The following is a 10426-nucleotide window of genomic DNA, read 5'->3' as shown; positions in this document are numbered from 1 at the left end:
GGGGAAACTGGTGTGAGCGAGATGTGACAGGTTATTAGGTGGGGGTGGAGCTTGTGGGGGTGGGGCTTAATACCAGGGGGTGGGGTGTGTGGTGGGGGCAGGGCAGGGAGGCCCAGCAATGCCCCCCACCACCAAAGACCGCCCAGATGCTGGGGTCCCCAGCTACAGGGCAGGGAGACAGAGGGCACCATGCCAGGCACTCAAAACTATCTTGCTGGGACCAGGTGGGCGCCTCCCCTGCCCACTCGCACCCCTGGGTGCCAAAGCAGGTGAGCTTACCTCTACCTCAGCACAGGGGGACCAGGGCTTGGTGCCACCGGGCTCCCCCCTGCACTCCCACTGTGGCCGCATGACTCTGTGTATCTATTAAAGGAAATGAACTGCTGAACCAAACCAGTGTTGAGGGTGTGTCGCGTCCCAAAGTTGGAGCGACTCAGGTTCGTGGATTTCCTTTGTCAGAATTAAGGTGAAACGACACCAGGGGAGTTCAAACAACAATCAACATTTATTCAACCTAGCTAACTTTGTCCAAGTACACGTGAACTTATTAATATGAACCTTGCAACATGTCATTAAGCCGCTGTTTGAGAAGAGGAGGGAAGTATAGAAAAATGAAATGGAAAAAGGAACATGAAACTGTGTCAGAAGGAGAGCCCTCCCGTTGAGTCACGAGGTTCAGAGCAGACCCCCTTGCTTTCTGGACTCCTTCTCAGAGAGGAGCCCAGGGGCGGCTAGGTCCACTCCTAGTCTCAGACTTGGTCAACGGTTTATGTTTAAAAGGATGAGGTGTAGGGACTGTGGAAAAGAGAGAAGGAAAAGAGGGAGAGAGAGAATGAGAGAAAGAAAGAGAGAATGAGAGAAAGAAAGAAAGAGAGAGAGAAGGGTTTCACTAGTCCTGGGTCCAGCGTTGGTCCAGCCAGCGTAGAGATCCAGTTCTGGAGGGCATGCACTGAGGACTCGTTCTCTCTTCTTTTATAGTGTGTTGGTTGATGATCTCAACATGTGCAGTTCCCACACCTGGGGTTCACTGGAATCGGTCAGTGAGCTTTGGGGGAGGGGTTCATTGTGGAGTTGCCTCTCTTTTCCTGCTGGCATGACCGCTTAAGATAGAAGCACAGTCCCAACTTCCATGGGGCCTTCTTCCTCCAGGAAGGCATAAATTGTGTTCCTTCTCCTGGTCACTTAAGATAAGGAATTGGGGCTTTGGAGAAGTGCGTTCCCACCCTCCGTGGGGCCCTCTCCTCTGGCCACATTGTCCTGTTCACAAAACTCCAGCATTTTTACAGAGGCCGTTTTCTCCAGCAAAGCTCTTTAACAGATGTTTGAGACATTGAATGTGTCAGACCGTCACACCACCCCGTGGCTCAAACAGTCACTGGACTTTGATTCTTGTTCATATCATCTTCGTCTGTGGTGATTTTAATATAGCGGACAGTAGGAGAAGAGAGAGAGACAGCTGAGGATAGCAAGCGGCTAATCATACATCTTACTATGGCAAGGCCTGCTATTAAACATATAAATCCAATTAATATCATAAGTCCAATATTTACAAGCCATTTCCCCCATCCCATCAGTCCCAAGGATCCTAAAATGGAATGTAGCCATGAGTTTGGATTCCAGCCATCAAACCAGTCAGCTGGTTGCATTGCATGGAAGAGTTCTCTCGTCTGGTCGGCAATCTTCATCTTTGCCCGGGCTTCTTCAATTGAGGTCGTGGCATTATGAATGGTAATACAACATTCAGATTCAGTCAAGTTTAACATACCACACACACCTTGTTCTTTTCACAATAACATATCTAAGGCTAAACGATTCTGTAATGTAATTTTTGATACCTGTTGCACTTGGAGATTTAGTTCTCCAAAGGCATATCGAGTCTAATTACTTAATACATGTACTTGCCAAGTTAGGTTTTCTAGCACCCATTGGTGCCGAACAATATACCCAGATGGTGCAAAGAATGCTTCTAGCTGTGTGGCAGTACATCCCACCCCCCTGTCCTGCCAGCAGGAAACAAAACTTCTCCAGGAAGGGAGAAGGGGAAGGAAACCCTGGAGGCTGCAGGTTGAAATTTGAACTGGCCAATCGAGATGCGCCAGGTACACCGAGGTGACCCTCCTAGCCAATAGAATTAAATGACCACAGGTCAGATTCGACAGGGGTATAAACGGGGTCCCGCCGGAGGACACGTTGGCAGTCCTCCTCGGAGCAGCGGGTCTGCAGTCGGGGACTCCCCCTCGGGTCGGGGCACCGCCCGAGGTAACTCCTCGAGGGAGAGAGCCCTCAGCTTTTAGGTCAGTGATACGCGCGTTTTGAGCCATCACTTTAAATCTTGGGGATTCTTAAGTCGGCCGTGTAGTATTAATTCTCTTTACATCATTGGGCCTGTGGTTTTATAAAATGTTACCGGACTTCTAACTAACTTTGCTGAAGAATAAATCTGAGTTTTAACACCTGTTGGATTTGGTTAGTCGTGCATCCGTAACATTTTAAATTGGCGTAGTCAGCAGGATGGTGTTAATGGAGGAATTATTACGGAGGCACGGCTGCAGCCCTTTCCCCCAGGTCTGGACTGGGCGAAGTGGTCCGACCCGGCAGCGGTCGTGGAGAGAGTAGAACTATGCCGCGGAAGTAGTCCGTGAGACAGCAAAGGCAGCGTGTGTGCCCTCCTGGGCGCCTGATGGATTCAAGCACAGAACCGTGATTCTGCTAAAAGGCAAGGGGAAATAGATTGTCCGAAGGTGGAATTGGAGGAAAGGGACGTGCGGCCCCTTACTGAAACAGAAGGGCACGCGGGTCCGCACGGTGGGAGCCCCCGGAGCGCTGTTTGCACGGCCCCTCGGTCGGGACCCGAAGTCGGCGAGTTGCAAGCTAAGTTTTCGCGCAAGCTGGGCGAAACCGAAACCGAGTATTTGTGGAGAGCTTCTCTAACGGGGGAGGATCGGATACTGTTGAGGGATGATGAAGCAAGAAATTACTGGGGACCGGGAGTGTTTCTGAGTGCTGGACCGGCAGGTGATAGGTCGATAACGTCCCGAGTAGCCTACTGGGCTGGGGGTGTGGACCCCAAGGAGAATCTGTTACTATCCGAGCAAAGGGACTGTCGGAGTTAACGGAGGGCAGCAGGAAGGTCCGCCCAGCCGGTTGTAAACCCCGCCCCGAGCGGTCTCGAACTCGGGGGCCGTCGGGTCGGAACTACGATCCCGGAAGGGACGCTCTCTGGCGGAAGGCACCGGCGCTGGGGGCAGCCCGAGCCGTGCTGCACGGGCAGTCCGCCGGCGGCGTCCGGGAGTGGGATTGCTAGAGGGGAAAGCTGGAGACCCAAGGGAAGCGCCAGCAACCCCGCCCCCTCGGGAAGAGAAACGGGACCCTTTCGCGGCACTGCGAGAGGAACTGGAAGGGCTAAAAACTAGGAGCTGCGGTTTGGGGTTCAGGCCGCCCAGTCCGCATGGTGAATACTCTGCTACATGGTGAATGGTCTGCTGATAAAGAGCCTTATATACGCATTCCTGTGGGTCCAAGACGGATAAGTTTGGAATTCTTAATCGGTACAGGAGCCCAAATTAGTGTTTTAAATGAACGACAAGCTAGTGAGCTGGGAATTAGGCCATCAAGAAAGGCTATAAACATTAGAGGAGTAACAGGGGCGACAGGAAAATGCCCCATAGCTCAAACCCAACTTTGGTTACTGGGGGAAAAGAGAATGACAGCTGTGGAAGTGGCTTTAAGCCCCTATGAGGGAAATATACTGGGATTTGATGTGCTGGCAGGCAGACAATGGGACCTACCCAATGGTAGGGTGTGGAGCTTTGGGGGCAGGGAGGCAGAGGCTATTCATGTGAGAACATTGCAGGTTGCTCCTGCACTACCGCAATCTAAAGTAACCCCTGTCCCTCAATACCCACTTCCAGCTGCGGCCAAGCGGGGCATTTTGGAAGTAATTAATGATCTGGAGAAAAGAGAGATCATCAGTCGCACACATTCTCCTTACAATTCCCCTGTTTGGCCAGTCCGTAAATCAGATGGAAGGTGGCGACTAACAATTGATTATAGAAGATTGAACAGTAATACCCCACCATTAACTTCTGCCGTCCCAAGTATTAACTCAGTGACTGCCCACCCTCTCTATGACTTGCTCCGAAAAAAACAGAAAATGGGATCGGACTTTGCAACATACGGAAGCCCTTAACACTCTGAAAGATGAGCTTAAGGCTTATCAGAGACTAGGTCCATTGCACCCACGAGATCCTTTAAGGGTGGAATGGGGATTCACTGAACATGCCTCATACTGTGGCGTGTTTCAAAAGGGGCCACAGGGACCAGCTAGACCGTTATTATTCTCTTCCACTGCATCCAAAGAAATGGAGCGACGATATTCAGATTGGGAAAAGGGGGTCCTCTCCCTCACTAGAGCAGTTAAAGAGGCTGAAAAGCTGCATACCTCACAGGATGTTATAGTACAGGGTCCTTTCCCTCTCCTAAATTCAATCCTCAGTGGGTCACCTCCTCCGGAGGGAGTAGCCCAAAAGGCCACAGTAAGGAAATGGTATGCATACCTAGAAGGGATAAGCCAATTGCTCCCACTAAAAGAGGGTCCAACTAAGGTTTTCAAACTACAGCAACCTGTAAACCCTAACCCAGCCTTGCTGTGTCAACCGTATAAACCTTGTCCGATTGAGGAGGCACCCGAATTTGTGGCAGGCTCAGATGTGCAGGGAGTGTGGTTCACGGATGCATCTGCCCATCGAGTGGGATCAAAATGGCAATATAAAGCAGTGGCGTTGGAGATTGGTACTGGGAAGACAGTCGAGGAAGAGGGTGAAGGTAGTGCACAAGTAGGAGAACTACGGGCTTTATTACTGGCCGTAGAGAATGGTGCTACCATCGTCTGTACTGACTCTTATGCAACCTTTAAGGTGCTACAGAGTGGATATGTCACTGGGAATCTAGTAAGTGGGGAGTAGGTCATGTGAAAGTGTGGAGGACAGAGGACTGGCAATGTCTCCTGGCAATAGGGAGATCCTGACCTTTAAAGGTGGGATGGGTGAAGGGACATGCTTGGGATGGAACCCCAGCTGCGAAATGGAATCAGCAGGTGGACCACCTGGCCCAAATCAGGATGGTCACCAGTGAGAAGGAAGATTGGGATAGACTAGCAGAATGGTTGCATATCAAACGAGGCCACTCAGGGAAAGCAGATCTCTATTATGAATGCCGATCTCGGGGTTGGCCAGTGTCTATGAAAACCTGTGAAGCAATTCTTACAGCTTGCCCGCAATGCCGAATAAGGCTTAAAGCTAATCACCCAAACCAAGCTCTGGCCCAGCATATCAGACAAGGCAAGGCTCTTTGGAGCATGTGGCAGGTTGATTACATTGGTCATCTGAGACCATCTCATGGGAGTGGAAAGACTCACCACATCAGTGCCCGGTGGATAATCCCGGACTTCTAACCCTGTGACCCGGTTTTAAGACCGAGGCCTAGTTTGTGCTTTTTTACAGGACCATGAAGGAACGAGTCATTCCAGTCCTTTTGCTGACAGTGATGACGGTGACAGGTGTGGATGGTGAAGATCTGGATGATAATGTTGTGGCAAAATGATGGACATTAATATATTGTGAGTCCTTGAGCTCGCATGAGAGCAATGTAACAATTATAGTTGGAGGTTCAGATTGGATGGGGGAGGAGGTTATACTCATGTTGTTTATAGTTGGTCACCAGGTGCAGTAAATGCTAGTTCAGTATGAAACACCAGATGTGACTATATCCTCCAAGCAACCCATGGGATCACGGGGGTGGAGTTGGAATGGTACTATGCTGTGCCCTGTGTGGTGGGTTGACCCTGGCTGGGTGCCAGGTGCCCACCAAAGCCGCTCTATCACTCCCCATTCTCAGCTGGACAGGGGGAGAAATATAACAAAAGGCTCGTGGGTCAAGATAAGGACAGTTTAATAAAGTGAAAGCAAAGGTCGGGTGTGAAAGCAAAGAAAAACAAATGATGTTATTCTCTACTTCCCATCAGCAGGCGATGTCTGGCCACTTCCTGGGAAGCAGGGCTTCAGTACGCGTAGTGGTTGCTCCGGAAGACAAAATGCCCCCCCTTCCGTCTCCCTTTACTTAGCTTTTATATCTGAGCTGACGTCATATGGTATGGAATATCTGTTTGGTTAGTTTAGGTCAGCTGTCCTGGCTGTTTCCCCTCCCAAGATCTTGCCCTGCCCCAGCCTGCTGCTGGTGGGGGGGGGGGCAAAAATGTTGGCGAGACAGCCTTGATGCTGTGCCAGCACTGCTCAGCAGTAGCCAAAACACTGGTGTGTTATCAACACCTTTCTAGCTACTGATGCAGAGCACAGCACTGTGAGGGCTGCTATGGGGAGTATTAACTCCATCTCAGTCAGACCCAATACACCCTGAAATTCCATCGGGGCAACTGTATGGTACTCAAGGAACATCGATAGAGCACCCTAGAACTGAGTTTACAGCTATCAACCTTAGCCAATGCTACATCTAACAATTTGGGGACTCTCAAACAATCAGTTATTGGTAAAATGACTATCTAAAATTGGGCTGTATTGGATTAGATGCCAAAGAAAGAGAAGGGTATATGTAAAGTTTTGAACATGTCAATGGACAACTACTGTGTTCACTCCAAATGTGTCAGTGTGGCTTCAAGACTAAATCAATGAGAGAATATGGCAAGAGACTCGGAGGCAATTGCTTCTGCACCAGGGACCAACTGGTTGGGAAAAGTTTTGATACGTTCAGATTTTCTTTCACGGAGTGGGGTTGGAATGATACTACGCTACGCTCTGAAATCTCACATGGAGGCAATTGTTTCTGTTACGGGGTGGGAGACCAGCCTTCTCTAATCTTTAATAATGCTTGTAATTATGATTACAGTAATCTATATTGCAATAAGTTCTATCAAACGCTTGGTAGTAAAGCCTGTATTAACAGTTAAGTATACTCCTTTAAACTGTCCATACACTGAATATTCCTGTGTCAGATATTCCACTTTAGTTCTAGACCAGAAGGGAACGATGACCCACAATGAGCGTCAAACTCGCCAAACTGCACCCCCTTTTAACTTTGGAGGCAAGAGGTGACTGTACCACCACTCCAAAGAAACCAGTTGAATCATGACTGTGGTCACAGGGTGGATTGTGGCAGTACATCCCGCCCCCCCATCCTGCCAGCAGGAAACAAAACTTCTCCAGGAAGGGAGAAGGGGAAGGAAACCCTGGAGGCTGCAGGTTGAAATTTGAACTGGCCAGTCGAGATGTGCCAGGTACACTGAGGTGACCGTCCTAGCCAATAGAATTAAATGACCACAGGTCAGATTCGACAGGGGTATAAACGGGGTCCCGCCGGAGGACATGTTGGCAGTCCTCCTTGGAGCAGCGGGTCTGCAGTCGGGGACTCCCCCTCGGGTCGGGGCACCGCCCGAGGTAACTCCTCGAGGGAGAGAGCCCTCAGCTTTTAGGTGAGTGATACGCGCGTTTTGAGCCATCACTTTAAATCTTGGGGATTCTTAAGTCGGCCGTGTAGTATTAATTCTCTTTACATCATTGAGCCTGTGGTTTTATAAAATGTTACCGGACTTCTAACTAACTTTGCTGAAGAATAAATCTGAGTTTTAACACCTGTTGGATTTGGTTAGTCGTGCATCCGTAACAAGCTGTAACGATACCTTCTGTCCCCAGGTGTAATAATCGCGTTTTAGAATGCTTTGAATCCACTTCTGGGTGCTACTTGGGTCATCAAGTTCTCATTTTTTCCTTTGAATAGGTGGTGTGGTATATTCAAAGATTCGCCTGGGACACATAGTAGGAATTCCTAAACCACACCGCAATCCAGCCTGTTTGATGACATTCAAGTGCAAGTACATTTTCCCATCTGAGCACCCCCAGACAGTTGCCTTGGGGGCGGCATACAAAGCATTTTGACAAGTAGCTGCGTCTCCCTGAGGTATTTGATTATCCTCCCCCACCTTATGTCTTGGGAAGTGGTTAATGGGAAGTCCACATTTTAGCTAGATATTAACATTATTGGTGATCTTATTACATTGGTTATCCCGGTTTCGGTATCCAAAATTAGGATATCCCCAACAGGTGCACATATCTCGAATTGAGGTTCTAACTTCCAAACTGATCCATGTTTCGATGGGATTGCCAGCGCCTGTGGTACAGTCTATAATGTGGGTACAGTTTAACAAATGGGCATCATTGGGGTTGGGTGTGCCCCCAAATTCTTTCTTTAATAAGTGAAGAGGTTGGTTTTTTAACTTGTGTTTCACTGACCATCCCCAAGCAGTGTGGGTGCTATTCATTAAAAGATATTGTCCCTTCCTGTCAGTATGTGAACACACCAAGCTGAATCCCATCTTACATTATATTGTAATTCAAAAGGGGTAATTTTTGGGGAAGCAGGCCAAAAGGGCACTAGATTACAAGATATATTGTGATAGGAAGGGCATCCTGTTATTCTCCACCAGGATGGAGAAGGTGGGAATCATCTGGAATAGGCTTCCTTGAATCCTGGAGGACACAGTGGGCTATAACTAATACCGATTTTGTGACTGACCTCCAATCTCCATCGCTTACAAGTTTTGTTTATTAAGTCAGGTCACCCTGTGTCCCGAGGGATCTCGTAGAAGGCTGCTTCATCTTGCCACCATCTGCCAGAGGAGGTATGATCACTTCAATATTGATACTCAAAAGGAGCATCTACTAACCCTATAGTGCCATTGCTCATATTATGTTTTCCAATATTGAGCTTCATGGGTATCAAACCGAATCTAATCCCCTGCTCGGCAGAAGTAGGAATCTGAATACAGATCCCCTGATCTGTTCTATTCCAGACATGTATGAATCCTTGTATCACTTCCCAAGCCAAATTGGAGGTCCGTTCTCCTTGTCCAGATGCACCAAAGGTAAGAAAGGCAAGGAGGAAGGAGTTCCAAACCATCTTTCCCTGTCGTACCATAAGAATATCACAACCAAAATCAAACAAACAATACAGATAATGGCCCACTCATCAACCAAAAACATAAGTCCTGCTGTGGGCTTCTGATAACCTGCAAAATATATACAAAGATAACTAATGATTAGAGGGATGAGATCACAGGAGATGTCAAGCAGTGCTGCTAGTGGTTGGGATCCATCCGAGAGGCTGAGGTGCACCCTCCAAGGCGCTCATGCAGCTTCTGTAAAACAACCTCATACAGGCCATGTGCAGGATGTGTTACGTATTATAGATGCATACAAACTAGCCTTAAATTTCAAGCTCTCTTGACTGGAATTGCTCTGATTAAAGCATCCGTAGATCAGCAGAATGTGCTCATTGTGTGTAAAAATGCTGATAAGTTTATAGCGACCTCTTGCTCTTACGTGGCGTAGGTGCCGCTGCAAGAACTCCAACACGGTCTGCTGCCAAGCTCTCTGTGTCCTCCCCCCAACTCAGGAATTCTGAGAAGTCAACACAGCATCACTAGTCAGAGTAACAAAAACATAAGCAAGCAATCAAGCAGCTATGGTTTTAGTACTATAACAGAGGGTTAGGTTTATATTGTGTATCTTAACTGATATGCTTGTTAGAATCCAGCCAGTGGGATACAGAAAAAACATATTCTTATCAGCCATTTAACATCGGAACAACTTTAATTCAGAACATGAAGGCCCACTTAGAAGGATGGGACAATCCATCGGGTATTGATACGATGCTCTTTCCCATGGGCATCTGTGGCCACCCAGGAATAAAGGTTAAGGGACGTCTTTAGGGTTAGGGGTACTTGCCCCACAGTGGGCAGTTCCACTAATACTGGTTGTCCAGCATAGTGGAGCAAGTGTGCAGGGTCTTTGCCACTTTTCGTCCCTGGAACAATAGAAGGAGGTGTGGGACAGAATGCTAGGAGTCGGGGGCAGCCATTTGCCCCCCACCGGCTATTGACTCGGTATACTGCTTCTGGTACTCGCAAGGCCCACCCTGGGTCATGGGGCCTCAGAGCTCGTTTTAGAAGTCCGTTCGCTCTCTCCACAATACCATTAGCTTGAGGGTAGGAAGGGGTGTGAAAAACCCACTGGATTTCCTCACCCTTCGCCCATTCTTGCACTACTCCAGCAGTGAAATGGCTCCCATTATCAGACTGAATTGACTGAGGCTTGGGTAAGTAGCTAAACCATACTTTTAGACTCTTCACCGTATTTTCTCCTGTTGCTCTGGATACGGCTTCAGCTTGTGTTAGTCCTGATACTACCTCTACTCCCACTAACACATATCGTTTTCCCTCTGATACCCGAAAGGGGCCAATATAGTCAATTTGCCACGTTTGCCATAAACCCTTGTTTGTCCTTAAATGTAGGGGTTGTTCTTTTAAAGGGTTATATTTTTCCAAACAAACTCGACACTATCCGCATGCAGAAATAAC

The 10426-nt window shown here is 48.4% G+C and overlaps 1 long non-coding RNA gene across 1 annotated transcript; it reads right to left on the bottom strand.

Moving 5' to 3' along the window:
• Positions 1-1423: 1423 nt before the first annotated feature.
• LOC121233020 lies at positions 1424-7861 on the bottom strand. Its single transcript, XR_005931823.1, has 3 exons — positions 7676-7861; positions 2115-2118; positions 1424-1963 (listed from the first exon to the last, which is right to left on the bottom strand). It is a non-coding gene; the product is annotated as an uncharacterized LOC121233020 (long non-coding RNA).
• Between the last annotated feature and the right edge of the window lie 2565 nt (positions 7862-10426).

The sequence above is a fragment of the Aquila chrysaetos genome (genome assembly GCF_900496995.4).
Source record: "Aquila chrysaetos chrysaetos chromosome W unlocalized genomic scaffold, bAquChr1.4 W_unloc_3, whole genome shotgun sequence".
Classification (NCBI taxonomy): Eukaryota; Metazoa; Chordata; class Aves; order Accipitriformes; family Accipitridae; genus Aquila; species Aquila chrysaetos.
The sequence above is the reverse complement of the archived record's forward strand: the minus strand, read 5'-3'. Positions and strand labels throughout refer to the sequence as shown.